Source organism: Myodes glareolus, chromosome 10 (genome assembly GCF_982192425.1).
Source record: "Myodes glareolus chromosome 10, mMyoGla1.1, whole genome shotgun sequence".
Lineage (NCBI taxonomy): Eukaryota > Metazoa > Chordata > Mammalia > Rodentia > Cricetidae > Myodes > Myodes glareolus.
This window is the reverse complement of record NC_142035.1, coordinates 16,310,903-16,337,601: the sequence shown is the minus strand read 5'-3', so window position 1 is coordinate 16,337,601 and position 26,699 is coordinate 16,310,903. Positions and strand designations below refer to the sequence as shown.

General features: G+C 46.2%; 1 long non-coding RNA gene across 6 annotated transcripts in view; it reads right to left on the bottom strand.

Annotated features, from left to right (window-relative positions):
• The window catches only part of LOC125404727 (uncharacterized), a 116,103-nt gene that overhangs the window by 46,603 nt on the left and 42,801 nt on the right, over window positions 1–26,699 (bottom strand). For all 6 annotated transcript variants that reach the window (XR_015004263.2, XR_015004265.2, XR_015739022.1 and 3 more), the window contains one exon: window positions 2,048–2,149. This is a non-coding gene — a long non-coding RNA (uncharacterized LOC125404727). The remainder of the gene's footprint in view (window positions 1–2,047; window positions 2,150–26,699) is intronic.

Sequence of the window (26,699 nt, the reverse complement as noted above, 5' to 3'; positions counted from 1 at the left end):
CTGCCGCCTCCTCGCCTCTCCTCCTGCCACCAACCTCCAACAGCTGCCAAATAATTATTTCACTCAAATGAGACCCACCTGCACAATCTCCACATTTAGAGGCCTGAAAGCCATCAGATTCCATCCCGTGTTAGCTACAGAGCAGAGCTTCCCCACCGGGATCAGGACATGCCGAACCCCTCGGCCCGGAAGGACTGCTTCACTATCTCATCTCCTCTCACAGAACAATCCCAGCACTTTAACTCTGTGGTCCTGATCCTCTAAAATCGAAGTGATAAAAGAATCATAAGCTGGGGGGAGGGGCAGGAAGAGGGACAGTAACAGAGAGGCAACCTCCTTCAGGGCTGACCTTCGCGAAGACAGGCTGAGAAAAGGATGGGTCAACTCAAGTTTCCACACTGATACTTTGGGGGACCATAGACCTTACTGACAAGAGGATGTATGTGCCCAATGAGATATAAATAAGCATGTTAATTATTCCTGCTAAGGTCCAGCTTAATGGCCAAAAAAACTAATTATTAGAAAGAACTTGAAAAGGGTCTGAAATAAATATAGCCAGTGTGGCGCTTGTTATCCCATAAGGAATGGAGCCGAGCCGTGGAAGTTGAAAATAATGCAGCCCACTGAGTGGATGCTTCCAGCATGCAGTGGGCAGCTGTCCACGTTGGTCAATAAGGTTCTTGTCCTTGTCATGTCGGCCAGCATTTAACAGTAAGTTGGCACCCTCAATGTCAGTCTCTTCTAAGATACATGGGGTTATGGAAGGAGAGAGGAGCTTGGACAGCCTAGGGTCCAGTGCTCAGTCATCTGACTTCCGCTTCGGTGGCCGATGCCTCAGAGCTTGAGAGTATGTGCTATTATACTAGAACATTTCACTGTGACCAGGGCACCACAAGCCAAGTCTTTATGCTGGGGTCCAAACATACAGGCTGGATCACCTTACTGTCCCAGTCAACACCTCAGCCCTCCCATCCTTGCTCACCTGGTCCCAATAACTACATCGAAGATGGTACTGCAGCAGGGTAGCCATCCCTAGCTAAATTTCCACACCTCCATTTTCCTCTGCAGTGACCCGCCAGGGTACTCATCTCCCCAACTTTTCCTCCTCTCCCCTCCCCTAGCCAGAAGCTCCTCTAGTCCCTCCCACTCACCACCAAATGCCTTTAAATCCCTCACCCTTTCTTACTTCCTGACACCCTGGTCATATCCCACAGCCCCCTATCCACAGAATCATCATCTTTCCAACGCTCCCTGCCAGGACCTTCCAGTGGCCTTCACCACCTCCACGAAGAGACCAATCTCTAAGCTGGGCACTCAAGTACCATCATGCTCTGGCCCCTCCCCACCACCTACCTCATCTCTCCTCATCACACACTCTAATGAACTTCCTCCCTCATTTCTTGCCTTTCTCCCCCTTGCTAAAATTCCTCCCCTGCAGAAGAAGTAAGCAATGCCTATCCCTCCTGTGAAGGTTCCAAACACAAACTGACTCAGGCAGGCATTTGAGCAGCACTGATGTCAAGTAGCAAAGATCACTCTGTGGAAGACAGGACCAAGAGCAGGTATGTGGTCATGAAACATAAAGCGTAATTCTTCATATTATCATTTTCTCTTCCTCGGTCTTCCTGTAAGCGCTGCTGCACGTTTAGGCTTCGGTGGGAAAGAAGAAAATAAAGAAGCTGGTTTTGAGAGCCCTGATGGACTGGGCCCTGCTTGTCACTTCTGGACACTGTTGGAAGAGAGGAGCATTGAGGAAGGGACACCTACTTAGGAAGCTACGTCACATCTGAATGTGCTCTCTCTCTCTCTCTCTCATACACACACACACACACACACACACACACACACACATATGCACACATGCGTGCACATGTGCATTTTTTGTTGTGTTTATTTATTTATAGCTATGTGTGTGGATGGATGGGGAAGACAACTTGCAGGAGTTGGTTCTCTCCTCCCTGATCTGTCAAGGTGTGAACAAGTGTTACCATAGCTACAGCTTCAACCACCATGCTGTCCCCACCGTGTGGATCTCCCTTGTACTTACGCCCGGGCTCCATCAGAAGTTTGATCCAGACTGATAGAAATCACATGTCTGTGTATCAGTTTCTTCTCCTGTAAAATATGTCCCCAGAGCATCCAACTGGGACTGTAGAGAGGATTTAATGAGTTAATGTGAATGCAGTATGTAAAACAGCGTCAGGAACATAGTTAGCTCTCAATAAATACTGATAATAAACACTGATAATTGCTATGGCTATTATCCCAAATGTATTGAGGGGGAGAAGGTTAAATAACCCAGAGAAACAGAACCAGCAAGAGATGTCTTGTAGCCAGGTGTGATGGTAGAGAACTGTGATCCCAGCCTGAGAGTAGGTAAGTGAAGATCCAAATGGTGGGGAGAGCATGGTGATTGGTGCTGGATCTCGTGGCACCAATTGTTTACCTCTTAATAGATCAAGAAGCAGAGAGAATAGAACCGGAAGCAGGGCTAGATTATAAACTTCAGTGGGCTAGTACAGAGCCTAAGTCACAGGTCTCAAAGGGCTTCCCAACTTCCCAAAACAGCGCCACCAGCTGGGAATCAAGTGCTCAAAAACATACACTTGGGAGACCTTCAATAACTCAAACCATAACAAGCACCCACAAAGCCTAAAGGGATCCCAACAAATTTCCCCGCCACCATTCTGCTGCGGCGCAGTGAGCACTTTGTCCTCGTTCACACTTCCCTTCCTGTTTTATCTTATTTATGCCATGGTTGAAGAGTTACCAGTTTAAGCCCTGTGGCAGAGACAGGGAGGGGGGATAGGAATGCTGGAGACATCAAGGGAAGCAGACAAATATTCCGGGACGCCAAAGCCGTCTGCGGGGCTTCCTCCGCAGCATCCGTCAGCAGACAGCATCGATCTGGAGATGGGGCTCTGTTTGTGAAGGTTTCCCAAAAGAAGGCTCTGAGAGAGGAGTGAGCTGTGTGTCCCCATTCTCTTTTTTTCTTTTTTTTTAAACTATCTTTTCTCATTTTACGTACCAATCCCAGTTCCCACTTCCTCCCTTCCTCCCATCCCCTCCACCTTCCTCCCCACCCTACCCACATCCACTCCTCAGAGAGGATAAAGCTTTCCATGGGGAGTCAGCAAAGTCTAGCGCATTGCTTTGAGGCAGGACCAAGGCCCTCCCCTCTATACTAGGCTGAGCAAGGTATCTCTACAAAAAGAACGGGTTCCAAAAAGTCAGTACAAACAGTAGGGATAAATCGTGGTCTCACTGCCAGTGGCCCCACTGTCTGCCCCAGCCATACAACTGTTACCCACATTCAGAGGGCCTAGTTTGGTACCATGTTGATTCCTTCTCTGTCAGGCTAGAGTTAGTGGACTCTCATTAGCTCAGGTAAGCCGTTTCAGGGAGTATCCCCATCATGGCTTTGACCTCTCTGCTCCTATTCTCACTCCTTCCACTCTTTGACTTAAAGATACATTTTTACAGCTGTGCAAACCAAGTTCAAACAGCCTGGCCATGTGCCCACACGCCCTGAAATGCAGGAAGCCAGGACAGGAGCACCACGGGAGAGGGTTGTCCTTCAGCAAGCTATGTGGGGGACACTGAGCTCCCGGGATATCTAACAGGATAGAGAGATTGCCCGCTAGACAGCCTCAGGACCATGTCCCAGGTCATCAGGAAGTAAGGAGATGCTTTGAGAAGGAAATGGTTTGTTTTCTGAAGTAGGCACCTCACACAGACATTTGTTATTTCAGCCTCGGTCCCTAAAAACCATGAGACCAATGAAGCCTATGGCTCTGGTCAACAGTGCAGAAGCTGAACAGGCGAGGTCTACGGTTTGGGAAGCTCACACGCTGCGTGGAAACTTTCAGTCAAAACCCTGAAGCCTCTCTATGGAGTCCTCACGCCACCCTCAAGCCAGCAACACCTAGGAAACCAGGAGTCTTCCCACCATCCATGGCAGCGACCCCATCTCTGCCTTTCCACTTCATGGACCCCTCCCCAGCAGCCTGGGTTCACCCTTAACATGACACAATCACACTGTCCCATTGGTCTGTTAGCAGGAAGGTCTGCATTGAGAAATCAAGATCTCTCCAAGGACACAGATGTGCCCAGGAGGCTTCTGCCAGATGAAATTCGGTCCGGTCCAGTCCGCAGTGTCTCCTCTCCTTCCACACCCTCCCACAGCCCTCACAGAAATCAGCCAGGGTCCAGGCCCTGCTCTTGGAGTTAGGGTGGCAGGAAAAAATGGGCAGAACTAGACTGTGCCCTTCTGGAATGGTTTCTGGTTTACTTTTTCATACAACAAATATTTATTAAACACCCACACTCTACCAGCTCTTTCTTCAGAAGTGAAAAAACAACATAGGGGCTAGAGATGGGGCTCGGTGGTTAAGAGCACTTTGCTGTTCTGTTATGAGGACTTGAGTTCAGACCCAAGCACCCATGATGGGTGGCTCACAAACATCTGTAACCCCTGCTTCAGGGGATCTGATACCCTCTTCTGGCCTCTGTGAGTACACACACACAAATGTACATGAATAATAAAAATATTTTTGAAAAAAAAAACGGATTAAAATCCCTGACTTGGTGAAGTTTACATTTTAGGGAGACATTAAATAGGTCTGTGCACAAAGTATTCATTACAAATGTGTGCTATTAGGAGGAGTGGTGCCAGAGTTAGGAAACTACAGCATCCAAGACCCAGGCCAGCGCTACTGGAACCATTATTTGCCTGATGGTGTCCAAAATGCATGACGGAAACAAGAGGGAGGAAAGGCTTGTTCTGGCTCACGGGAACTCCAGTCCATGTGGCAGTGGGAACAGGAGGCAGAACAGCTCAGCAAAACATGGGACAGGGGCAGGTCAGAACCAGAAGCAGCAGAGCCTTCAAAGGCCCCATCCAGTGATCTACTTCTCCCAAAAGAGCCATGACCTTTAAGACTGGTGAACAAATACTCCAACAAGAACGCATGGGGAACATATTAGATTCTGAAGCCTACCAGCAGAAGTGAAGTGTCGTGTAGGAAAAGGAAGAAGGGAGAGCCATACTGTAGAATAATCCTTTTGTATACCATGAAGGTGTGTTGCTCTCATTGGTTTAATAAAGAGAAAGAGGTTAGGCAGGAGAGCCAGACTGAGAGAATGCTGGGAAGGAAAAGGGAAGCATCACCAAGAGATGCAGAGGAAGCAGGAGATGACCATAAAGTCCTAAAAAAAGGTACTGCCAAATGGTAGAGCATAGATAAGAAATATGGGTTAATTTAAGGTATAAGAGCTAGCTAGTTACGAGCCTGAGCTACTGGTTGATTATATTATAGTTAAATATTTGTAACTATATATAATTGTATATATACAATTATAACTAATAATAAGTCTCCACGTTGGTTATTTGGGAGCTAGCTGTCAGGACAGAAAGGTCTGCCTACAGAGCCATCTTCCCTTCTCTCTTTTTTCTTTCTTTTTCCACCATGAGTGAGTGAGTGTGATGTGTGTGTGTGTGTGTGTGTGTGTGTACGTGCGTGCACATGTGCACAAGCATGTGTGTGCCCCCTGTGTGTCCAGCTGCTGACGACCAAGCTAACTGGCATTTTTATGCATTCTAGTGATCTGAACTCCGGTCTTCATGCTTGCCAAGCAACTGTTTTAACACTGAGTCATCTCCCCCAACTCCCCAGCTCCCCTCCTCCAACAACCAGAAAAGACTGAGGAAAACTCAAGAGTTTTTTCAAGAGGTGGGCCTACTATGAAGAAAATTAGCTGGAGTCATTAGCCAAGCTGTTGTACAAGGTACCATAGACTGGCTACCTATAATTACAGAACTTCACTGACTCACCGCCGTGGAAGCAGGAAGGTGGCAATCAAGGTGATGGAGAGGGCTGGTTTCTTCTGAGGAATGTGAGGGAAGGTTCTTTCTAGGTCTCTCCCTGTGGCTTATGGAAGATCACCGTCACCTCCAGTAGTCTTCTCTGCATGACGCTTTCCGCACAGCACCCTCCATGGACGTGCGTCTGCCTCCAGCTTTCCCCTTTGCACACAGTCCCTGTCCTGCTGGATGAGAGACTGCCCCAAATGCCTCACTTGAACGGTTTTAACTTCTGCCAGGACCCCATCCACAAATAAGGTCCCATTCTAAGAATGTCAATACATGAATCCAGGGCAGGAGGAAGAACACAAACACAACCCATACACAAACAAGAAAAGTCAGATGAGAGGTAAGACACTTGAAGAATCTTTCCTGGTTTCAGAAAAATCCAAATTGAAGTCATTCCCCTTGCATCCCTTTCAACTGACCAAACTCCATTGGTGATCAGTTGTCCCCTTGCTTGTTTGAAAGAGGACCTCACAGTGTTGAGAGTTCTGTGGTTTCCAGGGACAAACTTGAACCCTCACAGACACACAACCAGAATCAGAACAAACAAAAGTTAGGACTAGCTATGAAGGATGAGCCAGAGAAACCTAATGGGCTACATGGGAAAGCCAGAGAGAAAGCCTAGTAGGTCATTATTGTCCCGTGTCTCTCCAGAAACAGCCGGAGCTTATCTACTGTGGCACTGTCTCCTCTCAGAAGGCCTCAAGTAGAATCCACAGTCATCTGGGGTCTTAGATAAAACAGTTTGCCTTCCCTATTCCAAAGCTGCTGGGACTAGATCCCAGAGGGATGCTTTTATGTGATACCCAGGGTGACTGGTCTCCAGCAGTGTTTGGAACCTGCTGTTCCTCCGCTGGGCCTAAAGATAAACATGTGCTCAGGGCTCTAAAGAGCTCAGCGGTTGGGTCTGTGGGGAACTGGCATAGTTCCTAACCCTTGATTATGGCTCTAAGCTGTCTCCAGGCAGATTCTGATTCCTATTTCTAATCCCGCCTCTCAACTCTTGATTACTTTGGCAAGTGCTTTTCAATTGCCCCATTCCTGCCTTTTATAAAGAAATGCCTCAAACTTCAATCTTTTGGAAGAAAAGAAACAGCATATATAGATGCTATTTCCCATGTTTGGGAAGCTTTGTGCTTATCTTCCTCAAGGACGGGTTGAAGAAAAAATGAATTTGTCCTGATTTTCATTGCTTTACATCAACACAGACCCATGGACCAGCCTTATATAGCACATTCTGATCAAAACATTTTTATATAAGCGGTGATGGTCACAGGTGGATTATGCATGAGCTTCACTTTGGGTGGATCCTACAATAGATGCTCAGCTCTTACTTCCATATACTGAAGGTTCTTATGACAGACACTGCCATGCCACTCCCGACCTGTGGTTATGAGTTCAAGGTTCCCTGGTGTGCGGGGAAATCCAGAAGTCCTAGGAGTTCATGGCTCCAAGAAGCATCCCTCCACCAGTAGAACTGGTGATATTAATTGGCCCAGCTGCCTTGTCTCTAAGTTGAAGCAACTCCAAGTCATGTTCTACACTGGGCCACCTATCCCCAAATGACCAAGATCTGGGTCCCCACGATAGTAAGCTTCTTGATAACACACCCTTTATTGGTGACCTTCTCTTCTCTGCCTCATTGTCTCCTCATCAATGTTTCCCGGCATCAGGACCCAAGGAAACGACTTATGCTCAAATTCCTAACTGGGGGAGGGGGGGGCTCTTTCTAAGGGAATTCTGGGTAAGACGGGTACCAATCTAAACTGTTCTCTTGGATCACAGCTCTTAAGAACTCAAATCTAAGACTATCTGACATTCTGGATTTTATAGTAGAATAATTTGGACATACAGTATAAACTTTACAAGTCCCCTCCTGAAAAAACTAAATCCAGTTCTATGATTCAAACTGAGCATTCCTTTGAGGCTTTGTACTAAATTGGGTTTAAGCTCACACAAATTGTCAGCATCTACAATCGGCCAAGACAAACCGGGAGAGAGACTTTGGAGCTGGGATGTAAAATGGTGCAGCCACTTTAGAAAACGGCCTCCCAGTTCCTCCAGAGGTAAAACACAGTCATCATATGGCCCAGAAATTCTGTCCCTAGGTCTAAACCCAAGAGGACAGAAAACATACGTCCACATAAAACTTGCACATGGATGGTCATTGTCCATAATAGCTCCCAAATATAAAGACAACCCCGCATCCCTTGGTGCAACTGATGCACTGATTAACAAGATATGGAGCAACCATTCATCCAGTGCCCTTAGCTGTAGAAGGAACGAGATTCTAATAAGGCTATAACATTCATGATGCTTGAAAACCTTGAGTCTTATCCAAAGCAAAAGAAACTAACCATGTAAGGCCACCTACTATCAAGTCCTACTTATATAAATTGGTCAGAATAGGCAAGTTTATAGAGACAGAAAGCAAATTGGTGATTGCCAGGGATGTCGGAGAAGTGACTGCTAATCAATTCCTTTGGGGTGGGCTGATAAAAATAAAACTGGACAGTGGTAGCGGTAGCTGTCAACTTCGCGAATATGCTAGAGACCACTCAATTGAACATGCTCACATCGTGAGTTTTATTGTGTGTGAATTCTATCCCAACAAAACTGTTGTTTGAGAGAAATGAGTATTCAAATATCCCTCCACAGCAACGTTGGAGGAACTCTGCCAAGTCCCCAATAAAGTTCAGCTGAAATTTCATCCTCCTTGAGGTGTGAGACGGAATCAGGGGAGACCTGCAAGAGGTGATCTGCCTTATAAATGGACTGAGCCATTTTTAGACTCCCAGGTTAGTGGGTTACCTCAAGAACTGGTCTGGTATAAAAGTTCTTTTGACTCCATTGCTTGTATGTGCCCCTGTACTGGTTAATAACAATTGTCAACTTGATAAACTCTAAAAATCGCCTAGGGGGCAAGTCTCTGGGCATGCCTGTGAGGGAGATTGTAGGTCGGGTTAATTGAGGAAGGAAGATCGACCCTAAATCAGGCAGCGTCATTCCAGGACTGAAGTCCTGGACTGAAAACAAGGAGAAAGCAAACTGGATGACAGACACTCATCTCTTTCCCTTCCTGAGTGGCTGCCTCAGAGCCTGCTGCCATGCTGTCGTGTTTGAATGAGAAATGTCCCCTCGTAAGTTCATGGGTTTGAACAGTTGACACCTAGCTGTTGGTGATGTTTGGGATGGTTATGCCGACTTTAAGTGGTGTTTGTTGGAAGAACTATGTCACTGGGAGCAGGCTTTGAGACTATATGGCCTCACCCTACTGTGTTTTCTCCCTTCCTCTCCACCCCCCCACCGTGTGTGTGTGTGTGTGTGTGTGTGTGTGTGTGTGTGTGTGTGTGGTGTAGTGTTTTCTGTGATACGGTGAAATGTGATCTTTCTGCTTCCTGGCTGCCAGGCCTGCTTCCCACACCTGCTGCCCACCCTTCCTGCCATGATGGACTGTGTCCCCTCTGGCACCATAAGCCAGAATACACCCTTCCTTCCTTGACCTGCCTTTTGTCAGGGTATTTTATCATGGTGACAGAAAAGGGATGGAAACAGCCCCTCTCGCTATGTGATGACGGCCTGGGCTACCTCGGGACTCTGCAGAATGTCCGCACCAACAAGAAGACCCCCATCAGATGTGGAGTTCTCGATATCCAGGACCACAAGTAATAAGTCCATTCTTTGTAAATTATCTAGAATCAAGCATTTAGTAACAGTAACAGAAATTGGACTATTTCTCATTGACAGGCTCATTGTCATAAGAGTTATTGATCACTAAAAAATATTCATTTAGGAGTCCTGAGGTCATTCCCTGGGGCAGAATATAGTTCAGAACACTTTTAGGCTCAACATGGATTTAACCAACTATCAGTCCAGGCACAGTGGAATATGTCTATAAGCACTTGGGAGTCTAAGATGGGAGGATGACTATATGAAGCCAGCCTGGGCTACAGAGAGTTCCAAGATAGCCTGGACTACAATATGACCCTGTCTGAAAACAAAAAATAAAAATATTCAAGTCTTGGATGAAGTGCAAGATCATCTCTGTTTTACAGAAAAAAATAGAGTCTCAGAGAAGTCATGTGATTAAGTGAAGGTCACATAAATAGAAAGTAGAATTGCTGGGCTTGGTCCTACATCTCCAGTCATGAACCATAAATACAAGCAGAAGCCAAACAGGGCCTGTACTTGGACAGGATAAGACTGGGAGACTCAAGAAAGCCAGAGTGGGGAGGAGGCCAAAATCACACCCAAAGGTAAACAGGAAGGTAGTGAGAGCAGCCATATTTAGATAGTGAGAGTGACCATCTTACATGGCCCTTGGAGAGAAACTTAGAATAGCCAACTCGAATTAGGATCAAAAAGCAGTAGCACTTCTCATAGATCTCGTGATGGCCGTGCTCCATGAAGATGATAGGAAAGTGTGTGCAGATGAGGAAACAGGCTGGCAGGAGCTGTGAGTCACCCAGGCACAGCTGGCACACTGGCAAGGCAGAATTCAAACTGGGGCTCATGCAATATCAAGACCCATGCTATTTGCTCCTTGGCACCCTGGGAGGAGATAAAAATAAAAATGCTTACATTTAAAAATATTTGTGTTTGATGCAGAGACCCACAGTCAAACATTAGACAGAGCTCAGGGAATCCTGTGGAAGAGGAGAAGGAAGGATTGAAGGTACCAAAGGGGTCAAGGACACCATGAGAACACAACCCACTGTACCATCTAGCCAGGGCTCATAGTGGCTCACAGAGAGACTAAAGTGACAATCAGGGAGCCTGTATGGGTCTCAGCTAGGTCCTCTGCATATGTTATGGTTGTGTAATTTGAAATTCTTTTGGGACTCCTAACAGGGGGAGTGGGGGTATCTCTGACTCTTTCACTTGCTCTTAGGGCCCTTTTCCCCCTAGTGGGTTGCCTTGTCCAGCCCTGATATGAGGGTTTGTGTCTAGTTTTATTGTGACGTGTTGTGCCATGTTTGACTGATATCCCTGAAAGGACTGATCTTTCTGGAAGGGAAATGGAGGAGAAGGGGATCTGAGGGAGAGGACGGAGAAGAAATTGCAGTCAGGATGTAATATATGAGGACAATAAATAAACAAATAAAAATATTTGGGGTGTAGCAGTCTATAGAACGGAAGAAGCAATTTGACTCATACAGGGGATTGATATCTACAATGTGTAAAAATCTGCAAACATTAAACACCAAAGACATAAAACTACCCATCAGTAAGTGGGTGGACAGATGGTTCTCAAAGAAGAAACACAAGTGGCTAACATAACTTTTAATGTTTGACATCTTTAGCCATAAAGAAGACACAGATTAAAACCACATTGAGAGTCCACCTCAGCCTAGTCAGAATGGCTATGATCAGGAGAACAAAGACAGCAAATGTTGGCAAGGATGTGGGGAAAGAGGAACATTTATCCACTGCAGTTAGGAGTGCAAACTCATACCACCACTATGGACATCAGTAGGGAGGTTCTTCAGAAACTTAAAGACAGAACTATCCCATGACTCAGCTACACCATTGCTGGCAAATACCTAAAAGACTCTATATTCTACCATGGAGAAACATGTTCACCATGCTTACTGCTATATTATTTACTATAGCAAGGGAATGGAACCAGACCGGAATCAGCCTAGACGTCCATCAACAGAGAAATGAACAATAAAACTGTGGCACACCCAAGCATGAGTCTCCTAATTGGTTAATGATACCTAGAGGTCAGTCCTGACATCACATATATACAAGCAACACTAAAGAGATTCAGCAGGTTATATATATGTATATATATATATTTATATATGTGTGTGTGTGTGTGTGTGAGTGAGTGTGTATTCATATAGTAGCCTAAGTGTTAAGTACACACACACAAACACACACACACACACGTGCACGCGCGCACACACACGACAATAATGATTAAATAAAAAGAAGTCATGACCTATAGAGGGATTAAGGTGGGAGAACATGGAAGGTGTTGGAGGGAAGAAAGTGAGGGGAGCAATGACATCATTATATTTTAACTAAAATTTTAGAGAAGAAAATGTGCTAGGATTAAAGGCGTGCACCACCACCTCCCAGTTCACTCTGTCTTTTAATTTTCTGTTCTACAGCTGGCCAAGTCTCTCTCTGCGTGTGTGTGAATGTGGCAAATGCGCATGAGGAGGCCAGATACACAATCAAATTTTATGCAGCCATCAAGAAAAATGAAACTATGAAACTTACAGGGAAAATGATGGATCTGAAAAGCATTATATTAACTGAGGTAACAAAAACTGCATATTCTCTCCCATCTGCGGACCCTAACTTTTAATATTTGCTTGCATGTAAATAAGGGTGAGAGAGTGGGAAGAGGCTAAGAAAGCAGGTAGGAGGCTAGCAAGGGTGTAGGGAAGGGAGCGAGGACAGAGAGTCCTATCTGACATGAAAGAGGAAGGAAAGGACTGGGGTGAGGCGGTACAAGAGAAAGAAGAGTAGGGAGAAAAAAAACAACAACTACAGCTTTGTTCAAGAAAATGCTATAATTAAACTAATTATTTGCACGCTAATAAAAAGAATAAAAATAAATAAATATCTAAAATAATCTTGAACTCATTTTAGTGGGGAGGAAGAGACAATAGGATCTCCAGAGCTTGCTGGCCACCAGCCTCACTCCAGGTTCAGTGGGAGACCCTGACTCACAGTAATCAAGAGGAAACTAAAGCAGGAAGCTGATGTCTTCCTCTGGCCTCCTCATGAGCATTTGCCACATTCACACACATGCAGAGAGAGACTTGGCCAGCTGTAGAACAGAGAATTAAAAGACAGAGTGAACTGGGTGGTGATGGCGCACGCCTTCAATCCCAGCACTCAGGAGGCAGAGGCAGGCGGATCTCTGTGAGTTCAAGGCCAACCTGGTCTACAGAGTTCCAGGAAAGACTCCAAAGCTACACAGAGAAACCCTGTCTCAAACAAACAAACAAACAAACAAGAGACAGAATGGGCAGGGCCTTACAGACCATCTAAATCCTAAATGTTGTGGGATACTGAGACTAAAAAAGGCAATGGATCGTCCATGGTCATCCAATGAGATGGAGTGGTCACTGGAAAAGGAGCTAGTCTCTTCCCCAGACATGTTCCCTAGACCCAGAGGATCAAAAAATAGCCCCTCCTCCATCCTTGACAGTGCTCTATAAAGAGTCTATGGCATAAAAGCCGGATTGCCTAAAGATGGTTAACTCTTGGATAATACTGGTTAATCCTGGCTAATGTTTAATTCTCTGAATCATCTTTTCCCATCAATAAGCCTTTTGTGGGAAACTCTCATTTGCCTTGTGTTTCTTATGGAAATGTGATTTGTACATACATCCTCCCTGCATAAATATTTAGCTCATCATTGTGTGGCATAAATTCTCTGCAAATTAGGAGGAAATCAGCCTCAGCTGACAGAAGCATCTATACTCATCCAGGAGGAAAATCATTATTATTTAGAACTTATTAAGTCCTGGCAGTAAGTACTGTATGAGCCTGGGAACTTCAATAAATATTGAATGTAAATGTTCACCAAACACTTGAGCTCAGAATGGTCTTGTAACTTCCACCTACCAAAAGGCAGCAAAAGGTGAAGGAGAGAAAGGGAGTCGAAACTCAGCGCTGCCCACTATGAGCTGTTTCAGCAAGCGCAAATCACTCAATCCCTCTTCATCTATTGAACTGGTCCAGCCGTATCTATCTCAGTGTTTGTGACAAAGACTGGATGTGCTCATATGTGTTAAGTACCTGGCCTGAGGCCAGGTACATAATAGGTGCCTGATAAATATCTATTTCTAGCCAAGAATGCTTAGAGCATGTGTGTGACCATAGCATTTATGAGGTTGAGGCAGGAAGATCATAAGTTCAAGGCCAATCTGAGCTAAATAGTGAGTTCTAGACCAGTATAGGCTACATACATAGTATGACTTGTGTGTGTGTGTGTGCGCGCGCGCGCGCGCACATGCGCACGCGCAATGGGTGCATATTTATATCTAACAAACAAATGAATCTCAAGCAGGAGAGAGATGACAGCTGGTAGATTGGTTAGTTGTACCCTACTGCCTGTGCCATGAGCACAATTGTCCCCAATCTTGAGTGTGACTTATTTGAAAGTCATCATTAACTCAGCCAGTACGGCAGAAGACTAGGGAGAAGGCCAGCTTCTGAGTAGGCTGGAAAAGAAATCCACATACCTATACAAATAGACGCTTTGGTCTATGGTATTGGCATTCTGATTATACGCCTGAGATGTCATGCCAGGCTCCTGAGACTGCCATCTGTCGATATCTTATTCCTGCATCTAGGGGCTGCTGGTGCAGGAATCATGGAAAGCTGTCTTGCTGACACATGGCGGACAGACCAGGTTCTCCAAGGGAAGCCCTCCTCCTCCGGTGACTAATGGAACCGTATAAATATCTAGGCCCCTTGACCCCTGCAAGGGATCATTCTGAGGTAAGCGTTTTGTGTCCTCCACTCCCACCGGCATGATTCAGCCATCAAAGTTGCTGGTTCAGTGATACACATTTCCTGCTCATTCCTATTCCTGATTCAATTCCCAGTTCACACAGCCCTGGAGAGGTTCAGGCTATGGTCAAGATATGCCACTTTGGCATATGGGTTATTTTGAACTAAAATCAATTGAGAAAATACGTAGGATGAGTTCTCTGCCTTCCCTGGTTCTCCTCTTCTTGACCAGGGAGAGGATACCAGCCTTGGCAGCAGAGACAAGCTGGCAACCGAGAATCTACAAGCAGAGCATACTAACTGCCCTGTATCTGCCTCTAGTCTGCTCACACATTCTCCTCGCCATTTTCAGAGCTTCAAAGTCCAAAATCCCTTCCCTTGCTCTTCTGACGTCTGTATATTGTTCTTGTCTCCCAAGTGCCCAAACACCGCACATGTAACTAACTTCTGCTTGGTTTCTCTTAGGAATCTGTCTTCTGAGAGTCTAAGGGGAAAGACCTAAGCTAGAGGGCCTCTTCACTTGAGTTCTCTCAGTATTTGGCAGAAACAAATGACGTCAAGCAAATGCCAGGTTCTCTTTTTTTTATTTATTTATTAAAAATTTCCACCTCCTCCCCACCTCCCATTTCCCTCCCACTTCCCCTACTCCCCCTCCCCCTCCTTCTCCAGTCATAAGAGCAGTCAAGGTTCCCTGCCCCGTGGGAAGTCCAAGGTCCTCCCCCCTCCATCCAGGTCTAGGAAGGTGAGCATCCAAACAAACCAGGCTCCCACAAAGCCAGTCCATGCAGTAGAATCAAAACCCAGTGCCATTGTCCTTGGCTTCTCAGTCAGCCCCCATTGGCAGGCTCACAACCAAAAATGCCAGGTTCTCAGTGCTGTATCTGAAACTCAGGCTCCATTGTACTCAAGTGCAGCCTGGAGATGACAATCCTTCCCATTCGCTCAACGTTGCCCCCTCCTCGTCCCCCTGAGTTCCAGCCCCATGTCCTCAGTGGCATGGTGAACAATTTCTCTGCCCCTATACTAAAAATAGTTCCATCATCTGCCTCATCTACTCATTTCCAAACCTGGGTACCACCCTGGCCTTTCCCTTTCCTTCTCCTGGTCCTCACAGGTTCCAGCCACCCACAAAATCCTCCTCTTAATTAATCTCTCCTGGGACCAGCCATTTCTATTTATCCCTCTGACTTAGGAGTCACACAAGGCCATCCTGTCTTTGGCTTGGACCTTTACAATAGCCTCTGCCCCATTGTACTTTGGCATCCCACACTCTTCTCTACACCAGAGACAGAATTGTTCCTGTCGAGGATAATTGCCCCTGATCCTATTCATCTTCGACTTAAAACTTTGACTATCTTTTTTGGGGTACCTCCTTGCTTAATCCCACAGGGATGGGATTATCCTGTATGATCTATTATGCCCCCATCTCCATTTCTTTTTCTGTTGCTATTTCCCTGATACATCTAAATTCAAAAGTCCTCTGTCTGAACCATCATGAGGAACAATTTAATTTTTCCCTGGTGAATGAACACTTGTCAATCCCCAAGTTTCCCCTCACTCCAATCAACTATCTCCTCAGCTTTGTCCCCAAGAGAGAGCCTTCCCTCCCAGAGGCCCTAGATTAACAGAAGTAAGGTAGTTGTCTCGAGCCCCTCGAACGAACGACCCGAGGTTCTTCTGAATGAGAACTTCCACCCATCTCCTCTGTGTCTGGCACACAGTAGGTTCCCAATGAATGTTTGTTGAGTTAATTAAGAAGGCTGTCCTGTCTTAATCACAAACATTCAGGATGCTTCCTGCAAACCACCTTCCCCCAAGGGAGCTCTCGGTTGATTGGACAATTACTCTAGAGCTGGAACAAATCACCGGCAGGCGCTCGATAAAACTATTCAATGAAGGCTGCTGACAAAAGAGCTGATTGCACGGCTTTGACCCTGAGAGTAATTACATGCACCAGCATCCATCTGCCTGTGGGTAGCCCAGAAGGAGGCCCTCACCTCCGCACATCTCTGTCTTCTAAATAAACTCAAAAAGAGCATATGTTATTCTCTCCCCTAGGACTGGTGTGGCTTCTTAGAGACCAAGCAGAAGTCAGGTGAGAGATGTAATGTGGCCACGTATAGTCATGTCCCCTGGCTTCAATAATACTCACTGAACCGTCTACATCACCGCCATCAAACCCTGGACCTCCAGTCCCCAAAAGCACCAAGCAGCCTCTCACCCCTGACAAGCATTATCACTGTTCAGCATCAGCCACCACTGCTCTATTAGCTGCTGTCTCCCACAGTGAAAAGCAGAAAATTATCCTTGATGCTTCTGTATGTCCCTCCCCCTCCCTCCTTTCATCCATCCATCCATCCACCCACCCACCCTCCCATCCTTCTTGTGGCATTTTCTGAATTTCTGCTAGAAGTCAGCAAAACTGCAGATTTCACCATGATGACCAAGATAGGGATGGTCCCTGCCCTCATAGTCTAGAGCAGTAAACAGATTTGAACTAGATAAAGACATAGACTTTGGAGTTACCCTTACTAGACACACCTGCCATTTTCTGGGTCTTTGTCCAAGACCTTAAGAGGGAAAAAAATACCCTGGGGCTGGGTGGGGAGACACTGATCCTGAATTCACCTTGCTTCGACTATACGTTAGACAGATTCCTTAGCAACTCCAGGTTTAAATCTCCACTTTTCTAAAGAGTGGTTTGTTTTATAGACTGTACATTCTAACTTTTATCGTAGGGAAACAACTTCCTTCGTGATCTCAGTCTTCCTCAGGTCTCACGCTAGGTTTACTAACCTGGAACGCCTTTCACAAGAACCGCGGCGCCATCTCTTCAAGATGTAGTCATCCAAGGTTAGTGCTCTCTCACCTTCTCTGAGCGATGACTTACAAGTTCCAACCAGCAAATGCATGGCCTCATCCTATGGCCCAAACTTTCCCTAAACGTCCTCCAAGGCTTTTCCCCCAGCTCACTCAGGTACAGCAGACTTGTGATGGATCTCTCTCTACTAGTTCAACAGTCACCTCTTCCCTGCCTGATAAACTCCATCCCAGAGCAGCTTTCCTTCAACCACCGCAAAGAAGTGGGGCTGGGGTGGGGATGAGTGGATCCTGAGCCAGTGAGATGGCACAGTGGGTAAAGGTACTTGCTACTAAACCTGATTATCTGAGTTCCAGCTCAGAGGCCCACATGGTAGGAAGAACAAACCAACTCCCACAAGCTGTCCTCTGACCTCCACAGACACAATGGTGCACACCAACATGCACTAAGACACAAGATGGATGGAGGGAGGGAGGGAGGGAGGGAGAGAGAGAGAGAAAGAGAGAGAGAGAGAGAGAGAGAGAGAGAGAGAGAGAGAGAGAGAAAGAGATAAATGATAGATGTAAAAGAAATTTCAATCATGGATCCTGCCCTCTTAGAGGTTGATTTCTTATTAGGAAGACATATTAAATCACAATACATGTCTGAAAAAAATCAGACTGGGTTTGAAGAGTGGTGAGAAACTAACTTGTGTGGGAATGGATCAAAGATGAGCTTGCTGAGAAGCTACGTCTTTGAGACAAGTGTCTGGGCACACATGAAAATGTTTCTCAATCAAACACGCATGTTCAGGAATACTGGGTCTGGGCCTTCACAAGGTCTCAACATATTTGCACAAGTCTCTTCGCTCACTTAACAAGGCTTGGCTTTAACTGTCTGCTACTTTTGCACAATAACTCTCCATGAATTCTGGAGGCTCTCTAAATAAGTCCACAATCCCTAACTTCCTAAGACCAGTAGCCAAGACTATGTTTAAGTGGCTCCCTCTTGCCTCTCCAGACAGACAGATGTCTCTGTGACACACAAGCCTTCCAGGGTGTGACCAAGGAGAAGCCTTATTAGAGAAGTAAATGGAAGGCCACCCAGGAAGGATAGATGCAAAGCCCCATATGACTAGGTTCATTCATATAAAGTACCGAGAAAGGACCTCCACCCCCAGTGGACAACTCTGCCTTACTCAATAACACAAGGGGCTTAGGCAACCCAGATACATAGGATTAGCCTTTAATGAGTTCCTTTCCCAAACCCAACAAAGTCTGGTGCTTGGTTGTCTCCTGGGTCCTTACCAGCTCTGGAGGGGCATCTGTCCCCAACATACCTGTTGCCTCTACCCACCCTGGAGTCATCCCTTAGCAACTTATGGTCCTAGGTATCTCAAGGTCACCTTGAGACTCCATCCATGCTATCACATGGATATTTAGAGTGCCTGGGTCCAGCATCTCTGCAGGATTTCTGGGGGATTGTTCATTCTAGAATGGTTATGAGACAGGAAATGCCCCTTCTGTCATGAACTAGGCCTCTGCCTTCCTCCACAGTAGAGAACTCAGAGCACCCAAGACTGGAGGTTTGGAACTTGGACATCCAACCAATGAAGTTCTACCTCCCTAAAAGTTCCAAAAACAGTGTGCCAACAGGAGTGCCACACTGACCTGAGGGCACCTCTTCCTGCAAGAAGTGTGAAATTAGTGCATAAACAGAGTTGCAGGGCCCCAGTGGCCCTGCTCACAGGTCCCTATAATTCTAACCCCATCCCAGCATGTATACAGACAGTCAGAGGAGGCAGAGAGCCTACAAAGAGGGAGAATACTTTCGTCACCTCTGACCATTCTTTCCAGCTCTACCTGTTGTTACCAAGCACAGGACTATTGCCAAGCATAAGACTGGTGCGGGAAAATTCTGTATTCTGTCAATTATGTTTTAAATAAACACTGCTTAGCCAGTAGCCAGGCAGAAAGTGTAGGCAAGACAACCAGACAGGAAGTAGAGGCGGTCAATGAGAGCAAGAGAATTATGGGAAGGAGGAAGCCCATTTCTCCCCAGTCCTGCCCAGACACTGAAGAAGGAAGATGTGACCTGCCCTGCTGATAAAGGTACTGAGCCATGTGGTTAACATAGATAAGAATAATGGGTTAATATAAGTTATAAGAGCTAATACGAAGCCTGAGCTAATGGGCCAATCAGTTTAGCATTAATATAGACCTCTGTGTGATTTTCTTTGGGGCACAATGACTGCGGGAACTGGGCAGGACAGAAACCCCAACAAGCAGGCCCTCATGTTACATAAGACCTTCTAGGACCCTAGGTCATAATCTCCAGTCCAAGGCCAAAGCCTTGCCTCCTCACTCCCAACTTCCCTCCTTCCTTTATGCCTAGCCCCAGGACCACTTAGGTCCCCCAATTCCTGCCCTCGTTGGAGCAAGGGCTCCTTTAAAGTCAGACCTGTACCCCAGCAACCTCTTGGCCTAAACTCCTATTTCTAGAGTGGGCTGTCTCTGCACCCTGTCAAGGGCAATGAGTTACCATGGTGGAGATAGGCACAGGACTCTTTCCCTTTAATTCAATTAAGCCACATGCTGACACTGATACTTTCTGCACTATCTAAGGCAGCAGGTGCCTTTGCAATCACTTCCCCTCTGCTGAGGCTGCATGTCGCCTGGGGCCTTAAGGAGATAGAGATGAGGTTGTGGAATCACAAGGGCAATGTGACAGCCGAGAGGCTAGGCTGTAGAGATCCCTGGACTGACCAGGGAGTCCGAGAGAAATTCTAGCCAGAAATGCAGTACAAGGGGGTGACCAAGGCGAACTGCATCTGGAAACCTGCTGAGCTGTGACTTCCAGCTGTCTGCAAGGGCCTTAGGAGCAAGAAGGTGTGTTTTGATCTGGGCTCCCCCAAAGCAGATCTGGAGAAGAGGAGGAGTTGAGTGCAGATAATCTATCTGTGTGAAGATTTCAAGAAGCGCGGGGAAGGGGGCAGGATAAGAAAAACAAAGTTCATGAAGGCTGTGTTAATAAGAGGGCTGGTCACTGTCAGCCAGCAGGGCTCAACTCAGACCTATTTGAAAGACTATGTGAACTGCATCTGAATGACCCTAAGGAGCTGAGTGCCATGTATCTATTTCCTCTACTGGGCTGAACAGTGGCCCCTAAAAAGATATGCCCGTGCCCTAGCCTGTAGAATCTATAGATTTGTCCATATTTTTAAAAATGACCTCTGTCAACATAAATATCTTGAAATGAACTCACCCTGGATTATACAAATCTAGCATCAAGTGTCCTTATAAAAGACGCACAGGGAGAACAGGAAAAGGCCATGAGATATCAGAGAGCCACATCCAGAGAAGGGCAACCACATGCTACAGAGTGCCAGAAGAAGCCAGGAGCAGAGCAGTCACGAGATACCGATGACTCCACCAGTCCCAGTCCCTTCTAAGTGAAGGGTTTCTTTCAGGGCCATCAACACCCCAGTATTTCCAGCCTGTGCCATCATAGGCCCCGCCTAGTCCTGAAGCCAGAGATTTACCTCAAGCAGAAAGATGCCTATGCTGGACATGTGGAGCCATTAGATTTATTTTAGGCACCTTGTTAGTGTAGCAACAAGAAGCTAGTACATATAAGACTTTAAAACTCAAGTTAGCCAATGGGCTGGGAGGCATAGGAGGGCAACTGTTTACCAGAACTTCCTCAGATTCAAGTTTCTTTTCTACACCACAGGACAGCGCTTTTGAGATTTTGCTATTTAAGCATCTGTGGTGATTAACCTCCATTGTCAAACTGACCTAGCAGATACATCTACATCTCTGTAGATCTGGCTACATCTCTGAAGGTGTTTTCAGAGAGGTAAGACATGGGAGGGGAGAGACATCGGAAGTGTGAGAAGCACCATCCAAGGGACTGGGATCCTGGGCTGAGGGAAAACAGGCTGAGCACTGGTGTCCATCTCTGCTTCCCGACTGCAGGCGCCATCTTGTCTTTCCCTCCACAATGGGCTTCTTCCTCTCCAATCACGAATCGAAATAAACTCTCCTTCCTCAGGTTCCTTCTGCCTGGCGTTGCTGTCATCGCAATCAAAACAGGAAGTAATGCCCATCCTTAGTCTGAAAATCCAAAGTCACTTTGGAAACTTTCTGAGTACCAACACAGGTCCAAATTTTGGAGCATTTAGGATTTGAGGTTTTAATATTGGAGGTAAATTCTATGCAAATAGGTCCCAAATCCAGGAAGTTCTGAACTCTGAAATGTCCAGTTACAAGTACTTTAGATAATCTAAAAGCTGTTGTAGATAAATTGTTTCAATAAGCTGAAACTGTAATTTATTGCCGCTCCTTCAAGTTCCTTGCTTGCTTTCTCTATATTTCTCCCTACCCACTTGGAGCCACCCAGCCTCAGAACTCATTGGCTGAGAAAGGAAAGTTGCCTAGGGAACAGCAGAAGCAAAGACATTGTCCCTGTTTGGGTCTCCACAAGTCTGTGCCCTTTGAGAACATCAGCAATGCTGGAGAGAAACATGGGCCACAGGGCATTCTCTGCCACACCGGACAAAGCTGAGATTGAAAACCATGGAGGTCCAGTGACCAACGGCTACCAACCTCGGGAAGTCAGGGGGACCTGCCAAGAAAAGGCTAGGTGGGGCGAGCAGGCAGACGAGGATGAAGAACCTTCAAAGCTTAGCAACTAGAATTTCACGTGGTATTTACAACCAAATTAGAAGGCTACGGGGGAATGGGGTGGGTGGGTTTGTGATTATTGTCAGAGCCGTAAAACTAAACTCTGGTAGTATAAAAGCCATTGATGTTTCCACTATAGTGCCAGGAGGTCCTGGACCTGGCAACCAGAAAACAAAAATGAAACTTAGCTGAGATACCTATGGGTGCCAGCTGCTGGGGCTACCTCGTGCATGGCTGTCCTGCGACGGCCACCCGGCTGCTCCTCAGTGTTCAAGGTGGCACCTGGATCAGAGCAATTGCCTCTCATGGTGACTTCAATCCTAACCCTTCAGTCACAGAGGAAGGGTACTAGAGACCTTCATTAACGCATGTCACTGTCCCCAGAGCCTTCATGAGAGGCACTAACAGAAGCTGAACACAGGTGCTGTGCCCTTTCCAAACACAGGAAAACATCAAGAAACCCTCTGAATCAAGTGTACACTTGAGGGGACTTTGCCACCAGCAAGCGCTAAAGCCAGAGAGCCTCTTGTAAGGAGGGTGCGGATTTCACTCCATGCACTGGAGAGGCTCTGGATCGTGTGAGTAATAAAACATCTTCTCAGGAAGAAGCAAAATGGGAGTGGACTTGAATGTAAGAATAAATAAGGCAGTCGTGTTATCATCGGCAAAAAGAGACCATTTAAAAATGCACACCAGGAGGTTCTGGCCCTCCCTCTCTGGTCACCCTGCACATTAAAGGAATGCGTGCGCAAAGGGACCGTCCCTGTCCAGAGCTGAGACAGTTCCAGAAGAAAAGGTGGCTCCACACTCCTCCGCCACACTTAAATTGATTTCCAGCCATCATCATAGGGTAATTAGTAATAATCATTGCCTTCCTCACTCATCCTTCAGTCTTAAAGCAATCAACAGTTGTAAAGGAAGAATTTCAATGGTACATGTATTATTCTGATTCAGTAAAACGTTTAGCAAAGAGACTAAAATTTGCATGAACCGAAGAGAACTAGCTCAGCTCACAGCCCACGTTTCACCTCGCTGTTTGAATTGTGCGCATCCCGCTCCAGGAGTGTGGCTCACCGGTAGACCACACGTCTGGCATACACAAGGCCTTATGTACGATCCCATTGCAATTCATAGACCCATAAAAAGTAGACATCTCAAGAGCAAAGAGGCATTGTAAGTGGCCAGACAGAGTAACCGAGTTCAGGTAGCTCCCATTCCATTTCTTCACGACTGAACAGCTGCGCTACCACTAACGATCTTAGATGGAATGGTTCAGTACAGGAGTAAGTAGTGCGACAGGGCTGCCAGCCCTGAGCTGAACCCAAAGTAAAGGAACTCAAAGCAAATGATTCCCAATGACCACAAGTAGTTGAGTCCCCATGTCTAAAGGTATGAGTGTAGACAGATTAATGACCATATAAATTGCAATGTGAATGAGCCTATAGTCCATGACCCTAGAGAAGCTAAGAGTCAAACACTAAGAAAAACATATATAGATCCAGCTGGAAAGGGGAAATGGAATAGATCACCTGACAAAATTGGGAGCATGGGGAAGGGGGAGAATGGAGGGCTGAAGGGAAAGAGGAGAGGAGAAGGGGAGGGAGGAGGAAAACATGAGGGAATGGGATAGTCGAGATGGAGGAAGGACAGGGATGAGAGCAAAGAAAGAGAAATTTTGATTGAAGGAGCCATTATGGGACTAATAACAAACCTGACACTAGAGAAGTTCCCAGGAACCCACAGGATGACCCCAGCTAAGACCCTAGGCATCATAGAGGAGAAGGTGCCCAAGATGGCCTTGCCCAGTAGTCAGATTGATGAATATCTTAAATGTCATCATAGAACCTTCATCCAGCAACAGATGGAAACAGAGGCAGAGACCCACAGCAGAGCGCTGGGCTAAACTTCCAAAGTCCAGTCAAAGAGTCCAAGGAGTGAGAATATGAGCAAAGAGGTCAAAACGATGATGGGGACACCCACTGAAACAGTTTACCTGAGCTAATGGGAGCTCACCAACTCCAGTCAGACAGGGAAGGAACCAGCATAGGACCAAACCAGACCCTCTGAATGTGGGTGACAGTTGTATGGCTGGGACAGATTGTGGGGCCACTGGCAGTGGCACCAGGATTTATCCCTACTGCTTATACTGGTTTTTTGAAACCCATTCTCTTTGGAGAGATACCTTGCTCAGACTAGATATAGTAGGGAAGGCCTTGGATCTTCCCCAAAGCAATGTGCCTTACCCTCTCTGAGGAGTGGATGGGGGTTTAGAGGGAGGGTAGAGGGAATGGGAGAAAGGGAGGGAGTGGGAATTGGAATTGGTACGTAAAATGAAAAAAAAGGTAGTTTTTTAAATATATATATAAATAAATAAATAAAAAGAACAAATGAATGAAATATGTAGCTGACGTATACATTATTAAAACTCAACAAAGCCCAGCAATCTACATCAGAGATCAACTAAACGCCAGAGCGGAATGCTTTACCACCAACATGGCTTAGCATGGCCAGCGCAGAGTGGTAATAAAGAGCGGGCTAACTCCACAGCTTTATTGTTGCTGTTTTAAGTGAGCGGTTTTTTTAATTATGCAGGATGACATAATGCCTCATGCAAGTATAGAATGTACTTTTAACATATTCCCCTGAGACCTCCCTACACTCCCTCTTCTGCTCACCCCTACCATGGGTCCCCTTTGCTCCCCAGGTTGTCACACTTCTACTCTGATGTCACCAGTACAAATGTGATTTTATAAATCTACAAAGTAAATATATATGTAAGTATATATGTGTATATATTTGTATGTGCTTTATAAACATATAAATATGTATATATGTAAATAGATATATACATTCTCTGATGATAATCCTCCCCTTGGGGATCCGGGTCCATACCTGATCCTCAGACCACCACCAAGGGGCAGGATGCTTTCCCATTGTTTCCCATAGGGAAATCGTTCCTACCTGAGACGGTGGGAATACTTCATACAAAGTGAGTGTGGCACATGAGTCAATGTCCTAAACTCTTTACGTGTATTTGCTCATTTAATTCTCACTACATGTGGCAGTGCCCGCAATAAGCAGCAGTTGGTCACTGTTATTACTCCCATTTTATAAATGATGCCTTCAGGACTAGGTGGTATACATGCCAATACACAGGACCTTTTGTATCCAAGGCTCCAGGTCCAAGAAATCAACCAACCTTGAATTGAAAATCAGTTTTTTGAGACAGGATCTCACATTAGCCCAGGTTGGCCTTGAAATCACTCTACAGTTAAGGACGATCTTGAAGTTCTGATCTTCCATCTCCCAGTGTTGGATCACAAGCACACGACACCATGCCTGAGTTAGGCAAGACTCGGAAGCAAACCCAAGACTTTGTGCATGCTAGGCAAGCATCTCCCAATTGAGCTATAGCCTCAGCACACTGAAAATGATTTTTTAAGATCTATTTTTGATTTTTGTGTTTATGCGTGTCTTGGGGCATGTATTAAACACTGTATGGGGGTGCCCAAATAAGCCAAAAGAGGGTGCACATGTACTGCGTGTGCGTCTTTTTCTTTGTGTTAGCCCCCAAACAACACAAAATGACTATTTACAGGGCATTTCCATTGCACTGGTTTTCTAAGTAATCTAGACATTATATGGCACACACAGGAAGGTTGAATAGCTGATATGCAGATACTGTGACATTTGACATAAGGGACTTCAACATCTGAGAATCCTAGTGTCCTTAGGGACCCAGGAACTAGTGGATGCCAGGAGGCGGCTGTACTGATAATCTGTAAGTGAGATACAAATATCAGTAGGGTTAACGGTAACAGTGGTGAAGGCGTAAATGTGTTTGGTCACAACAACAGACCGGCAACATGAGGGAGATAAAGGAAGGTGGGTTGTTATGTGGCTGTTAACAACCTGTATAAAATATCCCACAGCCAAATTTAACAACCACCCAGCATTATGTTACCAAGTGGAGCCGGTGAAAACAGCCAAATGGTGTGGCTGTGTTTCCCCATGCCAAGTGGCCAGCTTCCAAAGAAACATCTCAGCTCACAATCATGCTGAGGTAATGGTGGTATCGCAGAGAAATGGCCTTGGCAATCATAATCCCCTGTAAGCCCAGCAGTTCCCAGACCCTGCCCCAGAGCCAGGTTCCATGAGACCCGCTGGCAGAGAATTGAAAGTGACAGACAAGTGGCCATACCCCTGCCTGCAGTGATGCTCATGGGGACCCATGAGCTAAGAACAAGATGTTCTGGGGAAAAACTAGGAACATTCCCAGGAAAGGCAGAGGGTGGAGAGAACACAACTGCTCTTTGCCAAACTGCTCTTTGCCAAAGCACAGCGGTTTGCACTGCTGCTTTCACGTTTACCCTTGTCTTCCACTCACCTGACACACGATGCCTAAAGCCACTCTTCTCTGCCCAACCATTAAGAATGTCCAGACGGACATTATTTAGCTAGAACTGGGTGTAAAGGAGATGTGGCAAGGAAGATTCGTGCTACAGAACCCAAGCTAGGTGACTGACCCTCAGAGCAGTTACATAATCTTGGATGGGACCCCATCCATAAGATTGCAAAGGCCACCCTTCCACCCAATGCTGAGATGATCTTGTAGCTGCTGCTTGCATGCCTCTGAGGACAGGGCACTTGCTGTCTCTTGAAAATCTATGTGGACGTGTGTGGTGGTAAAAAGGCAGATCATGGCCAAACTCTCCCTCTGCTCCTGTCTCCACACTGGGGCCACAGCTGTGGCAAGGAAGATCTTTCAGAGACGAAAGGCAAAGAAGTTCTGTGCCTCTCACCGTGACCCCTTCTCCCCAAGGGCCGCTCACCGTGACCCCTTCTCCCCATGGGCCGCTCACCA